This window comes from Saccopteryx bilineata, chromosome 1 (assembly GCF_036850765.1).
Source record: "Saccopteryx bilineata isolate mSacBil1 chromosome 1, mSacBil1_pri_phased_curated, whole genome shotgun sequence".
NCBI classification, from domain to species: domain Eukaryota; kingdom Metazoa; phylum Chordata; class Mammalia; order Chiroptera; family Emballonuridae; genus Saccopteryx; species Saccopteryx bilineata.
Genome location: NC_089490.1, coordinates 239,376,453 through 239,392,066, shown reverse-complemented (window position 1 = coordinate 239,392,066; position 15,614 = coordinate 239,376,453).

Genomic DNA, 15,614 nt, shown 5'->3' with positions numbered 1-15,614 from the left:
CTTGAATAATCACCCGCTCAGTGAGCAGGATTTATCTTGTGTCTCTCGGAGATGTCAGTGCATTCCTGAGACTGCCTGGCCCTCCGAGGTCAAGTCCATGTGAAACAAGGGGGGAAATCGTGGCATAAACCTGAGGTTCCTTCTCATTATTTTTAGAATATTGAGAAAACCCATCCATATAGTATGCTTTCTATAAGAAAAAATTTTTTTTAATGTTAATTAATAGTGACAGTGCAGTCAGGGGTAGTCATGTATACGTTCAACCACTTATTTCTTTTTTTACTTCAACCTGTGAGAACATTTGAGAATCACGTAAATTTAGAGCCAGAGAAAACATTCACTGCTCACAGCAGAATGGTGGGAGTTTAATGGACAGCTCCTCAGGGGGCTTCTTTTGCAAAATATTTTAAACACAGTCTGCCAAGTTCACACTCCCCCCTCCTCCCCACCTCCTTGTTTCTCAAGAAATTTGAATTTTTAAAGCAATGTTGTACCCTTGGCCTTTTCCAATATGGAATGCATTAAGAGAAAACCCATAAATAAATGCTTACTTATTCTCGTGAGAAAGAAAACAGACACCTCAAAATTGACCTTCTTGCCAGCAAAGGGGAGAGGCAGCAGACATGTCTGACGAAGACAGCAGAGCAAGAAATAAGTGGCATGCCCTCTGACGGGCTTCCTGCATTTCTTGGATGTGCGAGGAGCATGTTCTATTTGGGGTGGCTCCGTTACAAATGTGGGAAGAAAGGGGGCGAAGAAAAATGGATTGGACAGGGTCAATGCCTGGCGAGAAGAGAGGGTTAGCATTTCCCCCTGTCTGAAAACCTCTGGCACAGGAAGTGACGATATCTACTGGTTTCATGTGAAATCCCCAAAAGGAAAATGCAGAGTTTGAATTCCCTGGATAACGTGAGGCCTTAGCAAATAATTGCCACAGTGTTCTAGGAATGAGGAGAATATTCATCTATCTAAATGGACTTCCAGTTATTGATACAACTGAGCCTTCTACTTTCTTCTCCTCCTCCTCCTTTTCCTCCTCTTCTTCCTCTTCCTTTAAAATTTTATTCTTGCCTGACCAGGTGGTGGTGCAGTGGATAGAGTGTCAGACTGGGACCCAGAGGACCCAGGTTCGAAACCCCAAGGTCACCAGCTTGGGTGCAGACTCATCCGGCTTTAGCATGGGCTCACTAGCTTGAGCACAGGGTCACTGGCTTGAGCATGGGATCACATACATAACCCCATGGTCACTGGCTTGAGTCCAAAGGTCGCTGGCTTGAGCCCAAGGTTGCTGGCTTAAGCAAGGGGTCACTCACTCCACTGTAGCTCCTTGGTCAAGGCACATATGAGAAAGCAGTCGATGAACAACTAAGGAGACTAAGGGACCACTACAAAAAATTGATGCTTCTCATCTCTCTCCTTTCCTGTCAGTCTGTCCCTCTCTCTGTCTCTTTCTTTATCTCTGTCACATACAAAATTTTTTTTATTCTTCTTATGTATTTTATTATAGTTAAAACTGATGATAGGGCCTGACCTGTGGTGGCGCAGTGGATAAAGCGTCGACCTGGAAATACTGAGGTTGCCGGATCGAAACCCTGGGCTTGCCTGGTCAGGGCACATATGGGAGTTGATGCTTCCAGCTCCTCCCCACCTTCTCTCTCTGTCTCCCTTTCTCTCTCCTCTCTAAAATGAATAAATAAATAAATAAAAACTGATGATAGTGTTGTTGTACCCAATGTGTAGAGAAAACGTCTTAGACGATCATTATTTCTCATCATGCCATAGTCTTCCATCCACCCAGTGTATATCCAAAATGTTTCACAAGTTGTTCTATTATAGTATCCTTTTCCCATCGGAAAACCTAAACATACGTACTAAGGATGCGTGCTGTTCTTCACATGCTAACAGTCCAAGTTTTGAATTTTAACTATTTCATCTTAACTTAATATGTACTAGAACTCAGCCACACAAACCTCACACCACCCCGGATTTTTTTTCTTTTCTGCTGATGTTCATGGCATTGGGGGCTATTTTGCACAGAATTAGAGAAGCCTGGGTTAGAATATATGAAGTATCTTAGAGAAAAAATAAAATACCTCATAGATTGCAAAATTTAAAAAAAATATGAAGAATTCCTAGCTAAGTGATGAAGAAACAGTAGTGTTAGAAAGCTGAGAGTTTCTGGAGGGACCCGAGAACATTCACTCCCCAACACTTCATCAGAAGTGCCTAAAATAAACAGTAGAAAAATAAAAATAAAAAAGAGAATGGATCAAATTGGGGCCCCGAGAGAACCTAAGATGATAACTTCCCACTGTGAGATTCCCCTCAGTCCTGAGGAAGTTCCAGAATCTCTCTTTTATGCAAAGCACTGCACAATGCAGAACAGACTTGGGAACATACTGACCCGTTATTTATATATCAGGCCCGACACCAGGGGCTCTTCAGGAAGTAGGATTCCCTGTGAACACTTTGCAATGCAGTTATAGCAACAAAACAAACACCTAATATAACCTGAGCTCCTTTACCAGCCCCAACATGGATACTAGTAGGGTCATCGTCTAATAGGTACATACGTACATTTTTCTTTTTTATAAAAAGTAGAATTCTCAGCTTGCCTTCCTTAAAGTTTCACTGTGATATTTTTAGAAAACCCAGAAGAGAGCCTTCTGTGTACTTCGCACAGTCTCACATGTCCTTAAATTCTTGCCTGCCCTTCTTCCTTGCTTCTCCTTGGTCCTTAAAGGTACCTGGACAGTGGGATCTCTATTCTCATCAAAGTCTGCCCTTCAGGGTGAGAAAACCTAGTGTCCATCCTAGGTCCTAGTCGGCCCACACTCCTCGGTCTGCTCAGCATTGCGGCTGCTTAAGAGATTCTGGGATTCCTATTGTTCTTCCTCTTCTAAAGTGATGGTGTGGGGGGGGGGGACACCCTCCAGACCACACATTGTCCCTCACAAGACTCATTAACACCTGTCTTCTCAGGAAACCCCATGTGGACCTGGGGACTTCCCTTAGAGCCCCCACATGAGTTCGTTCCACAGCACAGAGAACAGACTGCGGGCTACTCTCTTGTTTGCATCTCCACTGGGCAGTTCTACACAAACGGTTTCCCTTCGTGGAAATGTCCTGACGTCAGTCATATTGCATGCCAATTGCATTTGAGGCTCTTTGCATCTCGTGCCAATGACCTATGAGTTCCGGTTATCCTCATTGTACAGATGACAAGCCTTAGCATAGCAGAGTTGAATGTGTTGGCTAAAACCAGGTAGTGTGAATAGTGGTCTACTGGCCTTCAATATTATGCAAGTTGCATGTCCTATATTCACCATGAACTATCCTAGAATTGTCTAGATTCCTAAAATGGGCAAGATTTGGGGTAAGCTGGGATGTCCACTTTCCAAATTATGGGTCTGCTAACAGGTGTCCACAGAGCAAGGTGTGTGTGGGATGATCAGACAGCTCCTGAGGGTGCAGCTGTCCTGATTTCATTGAATCCATGCTACTCGTTTTCCCTGGAACTACCATCCACTCGTGAGCAGGACTTAGGTCAGATGAGCATCTTCTCATTACTGAGTCGACTTCATGAGCCTCCCGTTGTCACTTCATCTCCGTAGAAGCCAGTCTAGGCATCGTGACTTTTATCTAAGGACTTCAGTGAGCAGAGAGGTCTCAAGATGACGTGAAGCACAGCTCCTGGGGCCCCACTGCCTGGTTCCCAGCCTTGTCAGTATCTGTGGCCCTGAGCAGCTCGCTTAACACTTCTTCTTCTATACAACGGGTCTGGTGATGGTACCTCCATCACAAATCTCCTAGGAAAATTAAAGGTCGCACTTATAAAATATTTACACTAGTACCAGCTAGTTAAAAAAGATCTTGAAATATGTTCAAGAATGACTATGTGGAGAAGACCCGTTGGAGTTGCTCAGTGGATTCAGACCACCACATGTCTTCTTATTTCTCCAGGGTCTAAGTGAGCTCCTTCCTGAGTAATTATCTGGAGTGATAAGAATGGGGAGAAGGAATGGGTTTTGGATCACAACTCTATTGTATTTCTGTGACTTTGGAACCTACTGAACCTCATACTAAACCCACACCTTCTTGCTATTTGATTTCCATTTGCTCTTGGCAAAATATGCATTTCCCCATCTAAAGAAAAAAGGCTCAGGACAGATAACTGGAGATCACATATCCAGCTCTTGCAAAATAGCATTCTGATGAGAGGAAGGTAAATTAATCAGACTCCTGGTGATTAAATCTCTTTGAAAATGCACAAGAAGAGAAGAAGAAGAAGAAAAAAAAAACCCAGGAAAGTGAACAAGGGCGCCGTAGAAATCCATTTCCAGTCAAATCCTAAACATCACTCCACAAGCTCCCGAAATACCTTGGACCTGTTTAAATGGATGCTTTGTTGGGCTGCACAATTCCTTATCACTTTAGAGACAGTTAAATACATTCATATGTAATTTGCTTTTTGCCCAGTGCTTATTAAAAAGGAGAAACCCTAAGTGGGTTTACTTTAATATTTGCACAACAAAAATATTAATATCCATCAGAAAGGTCAATTTGGGATGTGCATTTGCCTAGTTTCGATGATATTTGTATGCCAAGCATTTGATATCCCCAACATGGTTTCGGAGACTCAGGAAGGGAAGTGCCTGAGCGATCCTGAACGTGGCCCTTGTTTGGAAACGGCCTGAGGTTCACTGTAGAGATTATAGGATGTTACTGTTTTAGGAAATAAATGAACATGTTGGACTGTAGCCCACATTCCATTTTACCTGGAAAATCATATGCCACTGGCCACAAGCTGGTTTTCTTTTTTTCCTAATAAATAGTTGTGCAAGGTCGTGATGTTAAGCATAGGCAGATAAAGATAAGAAGGCAAGGGGGTCTTCCTCTTGGGAGAAGGAAAACTCTGGAAAGGTCTTAATAATCTTTTCCATTTTTTCCCCCTTTTTAATTTTTTTTTATTTAACTAACTGCACTGAAATTGTTTAGATGAAGTTACATCTGCTTCCTTGCTGTTTTGATATTTCCTTCATAGACACCCATGGTTTTCTGTTCAACTACAGGTCCTAGTCGAACCAGCATAGTTTTGGCTTTCCTGCATTTTATCTCTGAAGTTGAGCCAAGCTCAAATTAGATTCATAATTTCTATTCTTTTCTTTTCTTCTTTTAAATCCCACAAACTCTATATGGTTATAGAGTATGTCTGTTTAGAAAAATTCGGTGAGACTGGAAAGATAACCTACCCAATGAGAACCTTATCATTTAGCCTGCAAAATCCTGTTTAAATCGTTGCCATCAAAAAAGAAGAAAAGTAGAAATAATGTGAATCAAGGCCAGACTCCTCAGGCAAGTGAACTTATTTAAATAAGGAAGGATAGTAAAGAAAACACAACTTCAAACAAAATTATCATTTTGTATCACAGGACCAATTATTGCTAAAGAGTCAACAAGTTTGAATGACTTTCAGTAACATAGAATGCAAAAAATAAATAAAAGAGGCTTGTGAGATTGTTTTTATAAAATACTTATAGCATAGTTCCATCTGTTAATTATGTTACTCAAATGACTCATTTGGAATTATTCAAATCTTTCTATTTTATCTAACAAGTAGTGTTGTTCTTTGACCTCACATCTTGAATTGCCCCTGTAGGAATTTCACAATGCTTTTTGAAAATAACACAGTCTCACAAAACTCATTCTCAGAGATGGAAGGGGACTTGGGGTGGTGAACACACAATACCATATACAGATGATGTATGATAGAATGGAACATCTGAAACCTATATACTTTTATTCATCAAAGTTACCCCCATAAATTCAATATTTTTTAAAAGAATGTATGACCTGCTCAAATCTTAGAGACATCAGATTTCTGTTTCTCACGGTGAACCCACGGTGGCCAGTTGCCCAGTCAGTCGGCTCAGGCAACACGGCGCACAGGAGCTTGCTTCCAGTCATGCAGGAAATTGTGAATAGATCCCACGGGTCAGTTGCAAGAAGACTCAGTAGAAAGAGCTCTGTACCATTGGAAAGGCATGTGTGGCCTTGGTACCCATGCCAGCTTGACAAGTTCCTGCATTTCCTCCACATTGTGGAGTTTTCGGAATCATCATCACTTTATGTCTGAGTCGTTGAGTGAAATGTGCTAGGAGACTGGACATCCCAGGTGACTCTACAAGCATTTGCATAGAAGAAAAGGAGAGCAGGTGGGCCCTCCAGTCTGGATGCCACAGAGAAAGTCAGATGTGAATCCAGTGATCCTGATGAGACAATGTCCTTGAAAACAGATAGTAAGGAACTAGCCGAGTCCCTCTTGACATGGAACCCAGCCAAGTCATTGTGAGATCGACAAACACAGAGGGATAGATACATCTTTGGGAAGAAAGTGTCTAAAAGCAAATAATTGATTACAACGTCGAAAACAATGCCAGAATTATTCCCCTAATTATAGAACATTGGCAGGGACAAGTGTAAGCTATTATTGATGCATAAATTTAAAAAGCACTAAATTTTATCACGGGCCAAATTTGTTCCATGTGTGTGAAGCCAAGATACACTTACCTGGAATGTTCAAGTGTTTTTTGTTGTTGTTTTTTTAATGCGTAATGTGTATGCAAGTGATTTTATTTTATTTTTCCAAAGTTACTTACTCTTATTTTAATGTTTTGCATACTTACGTCTATCTGTATTTACTGTACTAAATATCTATCCAGTAGATGCTTATATGCCAAACACAATGATAAGTATCAGGGATGAAAAAATACATTAGTGTCAGCTCTGGAGGAGTTCCCGATAGGGTTAGCAGAGACAGATCACAAACATACGCAAACTTATTCTATAATATGCTATAGATACTAAGAAATGTATAAACAAAAGTGCGACAGGGCCACAAATGAGGGGATGATCCTGCTCCAGCAAGAGGCGAAGGAGTTGGAAAATATCCAGAGAAGGTCTTTGATGTGGGCGTTGAGGAACGGAGAATGTTCTACGCATTCTGGCAAACGTTACTGATGAAAAGTTCTGGGTGATTATTTAGTTCCCCAGCCTCGTTTTCAAGATGAAGACCACAAGACCGGCAGCAGTGAAGAGATTCATTGAAAGGCACAAAGATCAAGAGGCACAGAGGAAGGGAATGCCCAGGGCTTGGCTTCCAGGGCAAGGGACTGTCCATCTCACACAGGACTCTGTCCCCAAACCACTGTCCTCTTCACAAAACCCACCCCCATATCCCATTCGATCTTATTAACATGGGTTATTGAACAGGAAAATACTACCTAAACGGAAGTCTCTGTTTAAAGGAGGCGATGATGAAAGCAAAAATCTAGGAGGGATTTTTTTTTTTTAGTCATTGTTTCAAGATATCTTTATTTATTTACTTTACCTGGCATTGTTTATCTGGATACCCTTTTTAGTTTGGTACAAAAAGGAAGTGTCATACTATTGACTTTTTCATTGACTGCCAGAAATTCTGAAATGACAAGTGTTATTTATTATTTAAAATCTCCCTTGCAACCCGTACCCATCTGACACTTACTTCCCAGGGTCTGGCAACGTTGAATCGGGCCCTTTGCCATCTGGACAGATGGTCAGAAGTAGGAGTCACCAAAATACCATCTATGTGCACCAATTGTGCAAGTCTCGGGTGTGAGTCTCAGCCTAATTGCCCACGTGGCTTTCAGTGCTGATTTATATCACCCAGATTAAAGAGCAGAGGGCGGGTAACGTGTCTTCCCTTGGTGGCTCAATATCAACGTTCATGTTCTTCTGTTTCCTCTCAGTTCTCTTCCCCGGGGAGCTCCATTTGTTTTTAAATCCACAGAAAATCACATTTTGAACGTTGGTGAGCCCTCCACATATTTCAAGCATATGCTTGTGTTGGGATGTGTCTTCATCCCAAGGTGGGCAGACAGCGAACTTGGCACTCCAGGGTGGCACGCAGCCATGTTCTGCTCTCGGAGAGACTGAGCCGAACCTGTCAATTGTTTAGATTTAATATTTCTCCTACAATAAAGAGATGTCACTGCAAGCTTGAATTCGACATTAAAGACAGTTGACTGCATTATCGGTCAATTCTGTCCATAAGGTTTTAATGGATTAACAACGTGGAGGAACACGGCTCTTCACATTATCTTGGACATTTGGAATATTGAAATGAGCTTGGCCATGTGGTGAGCAAATGGCAGTGATTAACTGCTTGTTAATTAGCTGCCATAGGAGCATAAGCATAACCATATATGGGTCAGCTGGGTTAAGCTGTAGAGACCATAGTTTCTTATTGTTTCGGCCACATAAGCTCCTTAAAGAAGCCAGTGATCATGACTTTCATATAACTAATTTTATTCTCTTAATATAACGTAACATGAATGCGTTTTGTCTATTCATTAAATGTTGATACAGTCATTAGTATCAGTGGATATGTTTTAATGTATTCTAATCATATAATCAATACCACTGTAACTCCAATGCATTGTACCATGTGTATCTGTGTCATAGACATTGTCAAATTTTACAGATGCTTCTCTTGGTTGCCACTGAGTGTGATTTTTAAATTTTTTTATTTTAATCATCAGTGAAAAATAGTTTAACATTTCAACCATTATTCTGACACAGAGCACAACAAAATATCAGGGTTTTTTTCCCCCCACATGCTTCTATCACACTGATTTGGCTTAAATGTTAACTTTAGTGTTTGGAATGTTAGTGAATCAGGTGGGAAATATTTAGTGTCTGTCGTATTTAATGGTTTGTACACATCGAAACAAATGAGAAAAATCATCAATACTTCTGTGCAACAGCAGTAACCCCAAAGAAAACAACCATAGGAGTTGATTTTTCCCTTCAGGGGTGTGAAGAGGGGAAGAGGGTGGGTGGACCTGTGTCCTTGTCTTCTCCTGAGGACAAAAATAATAACTCAACTCTCCCGGTTTCCCCATTTGATAAAAGGCATGTGGGGAATATTGGTCACATCATATGGAATGTAAATTGTATTTAATAATCTTGCTTCCCACCTGCCTTCGAAAGAAAAAAAAAAAGAGACCTTTCCGGGTTGGTGATTTGGGGATGGTGGCTGTTCAAATGCAAATAGAGACCCTCTTTTGCTCTTGACCTCACCCTGACCCACCTCAGAGCCCCTCACAACTAGGTCATAACATCAATCCTTTGGAACCAAACACAGAGAAGCCTAGACAACAGACAACCTAGATTTTCACACATGGCTCAAGTCTTTACAGGTCTATAGTAGAAGCTTAGTCTACCACAAGTCAGGTGGGGGGATTAGTTAGAGGAAGATGGTACAGTTTCTCAGACCTTGTGCCTTTGGTTCAGTGGAGGCTAAACTTGGAAAGGAAACTAAAGAAAGCCATTGTTACATTTGTTTTTCTGCCCATGTGTTTGTGGATTGTAATGTAACACACACCCCGAAAGGGCGTCAGAGCCTGAGTGGGCTCTCCCTCAAGGAAGCGGTGCTTCCTCACAAGAGATACATCTAAGTATATATACTTAAGATGCCGACTTAAAAGTATGTATATTCTCATAGTGTCTATTTATAAGTATGTATATTTGCCTGACTTGTGAGGGCACAGTGAATAAAGCGTCTACCTGGAACGCTGAGGTTGCTGGTTCGAAACCCCGGGCTTGCCTGGTCAAGGCACATGCAGGAAGCAACTACTACGAGTTGGTGCTTCCCACTTCTCCCTTCTCTCTCTCTCTTCTCTCTCTAATAAAATTAACCAATGAAAAAAATTATAAGTGTGTATATATTCTGTAGTTTGGTAATTCTGTCTTTGGGTATAAAAACACAAAGGGCATAGAAATAGTGATAAAGCGTTGAATCTGATCAAGGAAACTAGCACTTTTGGAGCAGAGTTGGTATATTATTCTGTGGGAAAGGAAGACTGTATAAATAAAGCAAGGGAAACATTTAAAAATTACCACACTAGACCATGAGGACACTATGCCAAATATTTTATGACAGTTTTCAAGGGAATGATCTCCATCTAGTCGCTTTCCAGGCAAACGAGAAGGAGACAACCCGTTAGATACTGGAGAGGAAAATGGTTGCTCTGGGCATCCTTAATTTCTAGATGACCTCTTGTCTGCTGCCGTCACAGCATAAAGGAGTCAAAGTCAGGGCTTTCTGTGTCCACGTTCCCGTCAGCCCAACTAATAACACCACTCTCCTATCTGCAGACAAAGGCGGCGCCTGCATGATGTCACATTGGAGTAAACAGAGCTTTAAAAACCATTCTATTAGAGCTTAGAATCCTCACATTGACTAACATTATGAAACGTCACTCTTGACCATGTTGTTTTCATCACAGTGTTCAACCTGGAAAGAAAACATTTGTCCTAGCTGGTATATAATTTTTCCCCCTGTTTCCCTTTGCTATGGTCTTAGATTGCTCACATGAGTGAATAATGTAGGATAGATATTATCATCAACATCCCAATAGCTGATGTTTGGTGCAAAGGCTGGTGAGGTTCCCACAATATATTCCTCCCCCCCAAAATATATATACAGGATGGGGCAAAAGTAGGTTTACACCTGTGAGTACAAGAAACACAGAGTTTATTCCTGAATTATTATTTATTAAGTATTGTAGAATTTATTTTTATTACTACTGTAAACTTACTTTTGCCTCATTGTGTGTGTGTTTGTGTGTGTGTTCGTATTTTTCTTTTTAAAAAAATACTAGCAGGTTCTCTGATTTTTATCAGTACTTCTACTTGACAGTAAATAGAAAGGCTGGTGTAAGGGGGAGGGGACAAACTGCAAAAACCTTGAGAAAAAACCTCACCCTGACCCCCGTTCCTTGAAGTCATCTCACGAGATGTGTCTTCATTCCTGGGCTATTGCAGTTTTACCCCGCTCTCTGGCACCTCTGCTGTCCCAGCAGAAGGACAAGGAAGGCAGACAAAATGTAAAATGAGTGAATGAGTCAACATGATATCTTTAACAAGGAAAATAGGAAGATATCAATGAGATATCTCGTTCCCTTGCCCCAATGTCAAGAGATGAGTCATTTTTCTTGACATTGGACCTTCTCTGGTGCTGAAAAGAACTCAGTCTCGGGGTTGCTCACTGAGGATCAGCACGTCCCTGTCTGTAGCCCTCTGTATCTGCATCTAACTCAGTGTCAGGTCATGTGATTCCCTGATCACAGCACAGTAGTCTCTATTGATTGGCTGGAGCTCAGTCACGTGTGAGGGTTGTTAATCCTCCAGTAATGAACATCTCATTGGGGTGGGCTGAGATCACTGACAGACCTTAGATATCAATTTGGTTCTTTGAAAATATTTGCTTTCACTTGCTAAAGATTTCATCTATTATTTCTTACTTGATTTGAGTGGCCCTGAGTACCAATGCCTCTCCATTTTTTTTTCTCAAAAATGTCATTTTGAATAAAATATTTTTTACATGTGTGAGTTAGATTTTAAACAATCTCAGTATACCTTTTGTTTGTTTCTTTCTTTTTTTTTTCATTGTTTCTGGTTTCTTGAATCCTCTGCAAAAGCATAACTAACTTTGCATTCTTGAGTTTACTAGTTATTCAATGTGCTCCTAATGGGTCTATCATCCCAAATTTCATCATATGTTTATGTAGCAATAAGCTCTTTATAGACAACCAAGGCACAACCATACAAAGTAATTATCAGTTTCATTGTTGATTTTACTTGTTCCAAATTTCTTACATATCCAAACTATGTGTATTAATAGCTCCTCCTTGCTTTTTAAGCGTTCATTAAGAAAACCCATTTCACACCATGGGTCCTGGATGAATTTCACCTCCCCTTTCCTTGGTGATTATGCCCCGTGCTGCATGTGACTATGCCATGAGAAAAATTCTGAAAGCTCCCTTTAACAGGTGCTCATATTTTAAGAGCTTAGTTGCAGGAAGAAGCCTGCTGACCTTGGAGGTACGTTGCTGGGGGTATGGGCAGACATAACTTCCATAAGGAATTAATTTTTAATAAATGCATTTTGAAAGTCAATATGAGTAAATTAATCTTTCTCCCATCCCCTATGCTTCCCATGCACCCGGCATTTCTATTTTAATGAGATCTTTTGAATTGAACTCCAGACACTAAACTATGCTTGCTTCTTTGGCCACCATCCCTGCTCTTCATTGGATGATGTAATGACAAAAAGGGACACTTTGTCTCAAAATCTGCTAAAATCTTTGGGTGGCTGTGTACGATTCACAAATGAAGAAATATCTCCAAGTTTCTATAGCATATCAAGGACAGAGGCTATAGTTTTAAACCGAAAAGCTGCCTTTGAAATCACATTGAGAACTGGTCAGTCTTCTATGTCCTGTCCCCATTTTCAGCTTTGCTCATCACGGCATGGTTGTCTAACCCCTTCTCGAAGTCCTTGGGGGACAGGGACACTGATGTCCCAGGTGACATGATGGGTCACCAGCTTCCATGGATGCACAGTGATATATATGTGTGGATGCTCCCAGCATGAATATTTGCAAGTTCATTCCTTTGTCATTCAGCCTTCATCGACACAATTTTAAAATGTGAAGGAGAAAATAAAACAGTCCCTTAAGATTGGATCTAAAGCCAAACTGGCTCCCCATATTAATACTTCTGTTTCCATCAGTGGGGTGGGGGGAGCCCACATACCAGAGAATTAAACTGCGGAAAGAATTCACTGTAGTACTGAGTTCAGTCCTCTTTCGAAGGAGCATCGGGTGTGTAAGGTATTCACAGAGGAAGATGGAATCGTGTGTCAGAAATGAGGCACCTAGAGACTTTTCAAGCCTCCCAGGATACTTTGCATTATTCCTTCGCAAGAAGCAAAAGACCACAGTACCATTTTCGTTGGGTTGACCACGATGCTCTTGTGATACCTGTGTAAGTACTATTTCTTGAGCATCTATTATATGACCCTGGTCACCGCTATATGCAAGGGGGGGGGCTGTTGTGCTCCCTCCTTTCCAGGTGACAAAACTCAAGCTTGGAGACGTTTCATGACCAACAAATGTAATGCATTAAATAAGGGATGTACCTGGAAACCCACACCTGAGTAAGTGGTTTTGGAGCACGTGCTATGTCCTTTTCATCAGAATGCCTGCTTCACACTACTGTGTTGAAGTCTCTGGGGTCAGTTTCATCTGTGGTGACTTTGCAAGGAGTATTTTCTGTATAGTGTAGATTCTCTTGAGTCATTATTTATTCTACGCATAAAAATTGATCCCCTGATATGTGTTCCGGCTGGACCTGTTCTTCTGGCCTGGAAAAAAATCTCTATTTTATTCCACCATAAGAAAACACTAAACTTAATTTTTAATGACCACAAATCTGTGTTCTTTCAGTATTTTCTGAAATCCAGCAATAAAAGATAATGGATATAAGCTGAGGATGCTGGATATTTATGGCAAATTCGAGGGAAAAAAGAGCATATTTTACATCCTTAGGTTGTCCAATTGAGAGGCTGTAAATCACAATTATATCAAATATTTTAACCATAAAAAGTGACATATTTGTGTCTTTAAGAAGGTAGCTTGTGTCTTCTAATAGAATGATCCTGACAATTTTATTATGAGTTTAGTTACATAAATGAATCTTTTTCCCCCTTTCTCTGCTAATAAAGTGCTTTTAGAAATAAATTACTTCAATTTGAGCATAATGGATGGGGACCTTATGCACAGTCTTGTGAACTGTTCATCATAACTGGAAGTCACTTATTTTTAACGTAAGTATTATCTCATAAATTTTGAAAGCTGGGCACTGGCTACTAAGTTTAGCTATATTTCTCCCTGTGAACCCATAATAAATGGATGTATTATACTCAATTAAATGATGAGAACCTGCTGGTTCTGAGGCTCTCCTCCATCCACAGGTTCACAGTGTTTCATTCCAATCACTACCCACTAACCCTCAGAGCTGAGCTGGACCGTGGGTCCTGTTTTGATGAAGGAAGCAGAAATGTCTCTGGGTTTCTTGTTGTTGTTTGCACACAGGGATTTAGAAGGAAAACTGTTACAAGTGCTGGAGCAATGGGTTTCACAGTGACCTTTATGGCATGATTGACAGAAAGTGGTTTTCCTGACTTACCAGGTGAACTACTGCCACTATAGCCAGGAAGTGGGGATACAGGGGGACTGTTACTGCAACTGCTGGGTCTGAGGATGCCTGGACTTGGCTATGGGGTATGGAGTAGGATCAAGGTCCACCCCCCACAGCTGCTGAGACCCCGGACACAGAGTCTGGTCATCGCTGCCGAAACACCATTAACATCCAACCTACCGGAGATGTGATTCCAGGATGTCAACACTCCTCACCATGCTCACGGCCTCTCAGCTTCCTCCAAGCTAACAGTGGCATCTCTGGGCATTGCTTACAGGGGAAGAACCGAAAACATCAGTCAATAGACTTTGGTCTCTTGGTGCATCTAATTCTGAAGTCATCATAACGGCTTTCTCTCACACGTGTTCCTTTGAGTACAGCGTGGTTTTCGTCTGTCTGGTTGAGTGATTTTATGGGTTATATTTTTGAAATTTAAAAACACAAAGCCTCCAAAAAATGGACAAGAGACCAAAGAAGACTCTGGGAATAAAATATGGGTTGACGAGGCCCCCAAAATAAAAGCAAGACAAAGAAGAAGAAATCGGCAGATCGAACACAGTCCCTATATACTCATCAGTCACGTTAAGACGTAAAAAGTAATAAAAGTAATGACAATTTAATCCAATTAAAAAGAGGCCAAACATCTTTTGAAATTTTCAGGAGGCTCATTTGAAATGTAGATTACTTACCCTAGGATGTGTTGAAATTAGGTTGAGTTTTTTGAGTATGTCCTTGCGTGATGTAGCCCATTGTATTCATGTCTTCAAACTTAGAAATCTGTTATATTGACCACAGATGGCCCTTTGCTCTAGCTGACTTTATTTTGAGACTACAGTATATAATGCATATAGCATACAAAATATGTATCAACTATGTCAGGGGTCCCCAAACTTTTTACACAGGGGGCCAGTTTACTGTCCCTCAGACCATTGGAGGGCTGGACTATAAAAAAAAAAAACTATGAACAAATCCCCATGCACACTGCACATATCTTATTTTAAAGTAAAAAAACAAAGCGAGAACAAATACAATATTTAAAATAAATAACAAGTAAATTTAAATCAACAAACTGACCAGTATTTCAATGAGAACTATGGTCCTGCTTTTGGCTAATGAGATGGTCAATGTCCAGATCCATATTTGTCACTGCTAGCCCTAACAAGTGATAGGACGTGCTTCCGGAGCTGTGACGCATACGTCCCACGTCACCGGAAGTAGTACTGTACGTGAGCGACACCGTACTTTACTCCTCTCACTGACCACCAATGAAAGAGGTGCTCCTTCCGGAAGTGTGGCGGGCCGGATAAATGGTCTCAGGGGGCCGCAGTTTGGGGACCCCTGAACTATGTTATCAGAAAGACTTTAAGCTATTATTTGTAGTTGTTTTGGGGAGAGTCAACATTTTTATGTGAATTTCTACTGCATAAGGGGTCAGTGCCCCTAACTCTACATTGTTCATAGGTCAATTGTAATTATTTTTACCATATAATTAATATATGTTTACCATAAATATAAAAAATATTGATAAA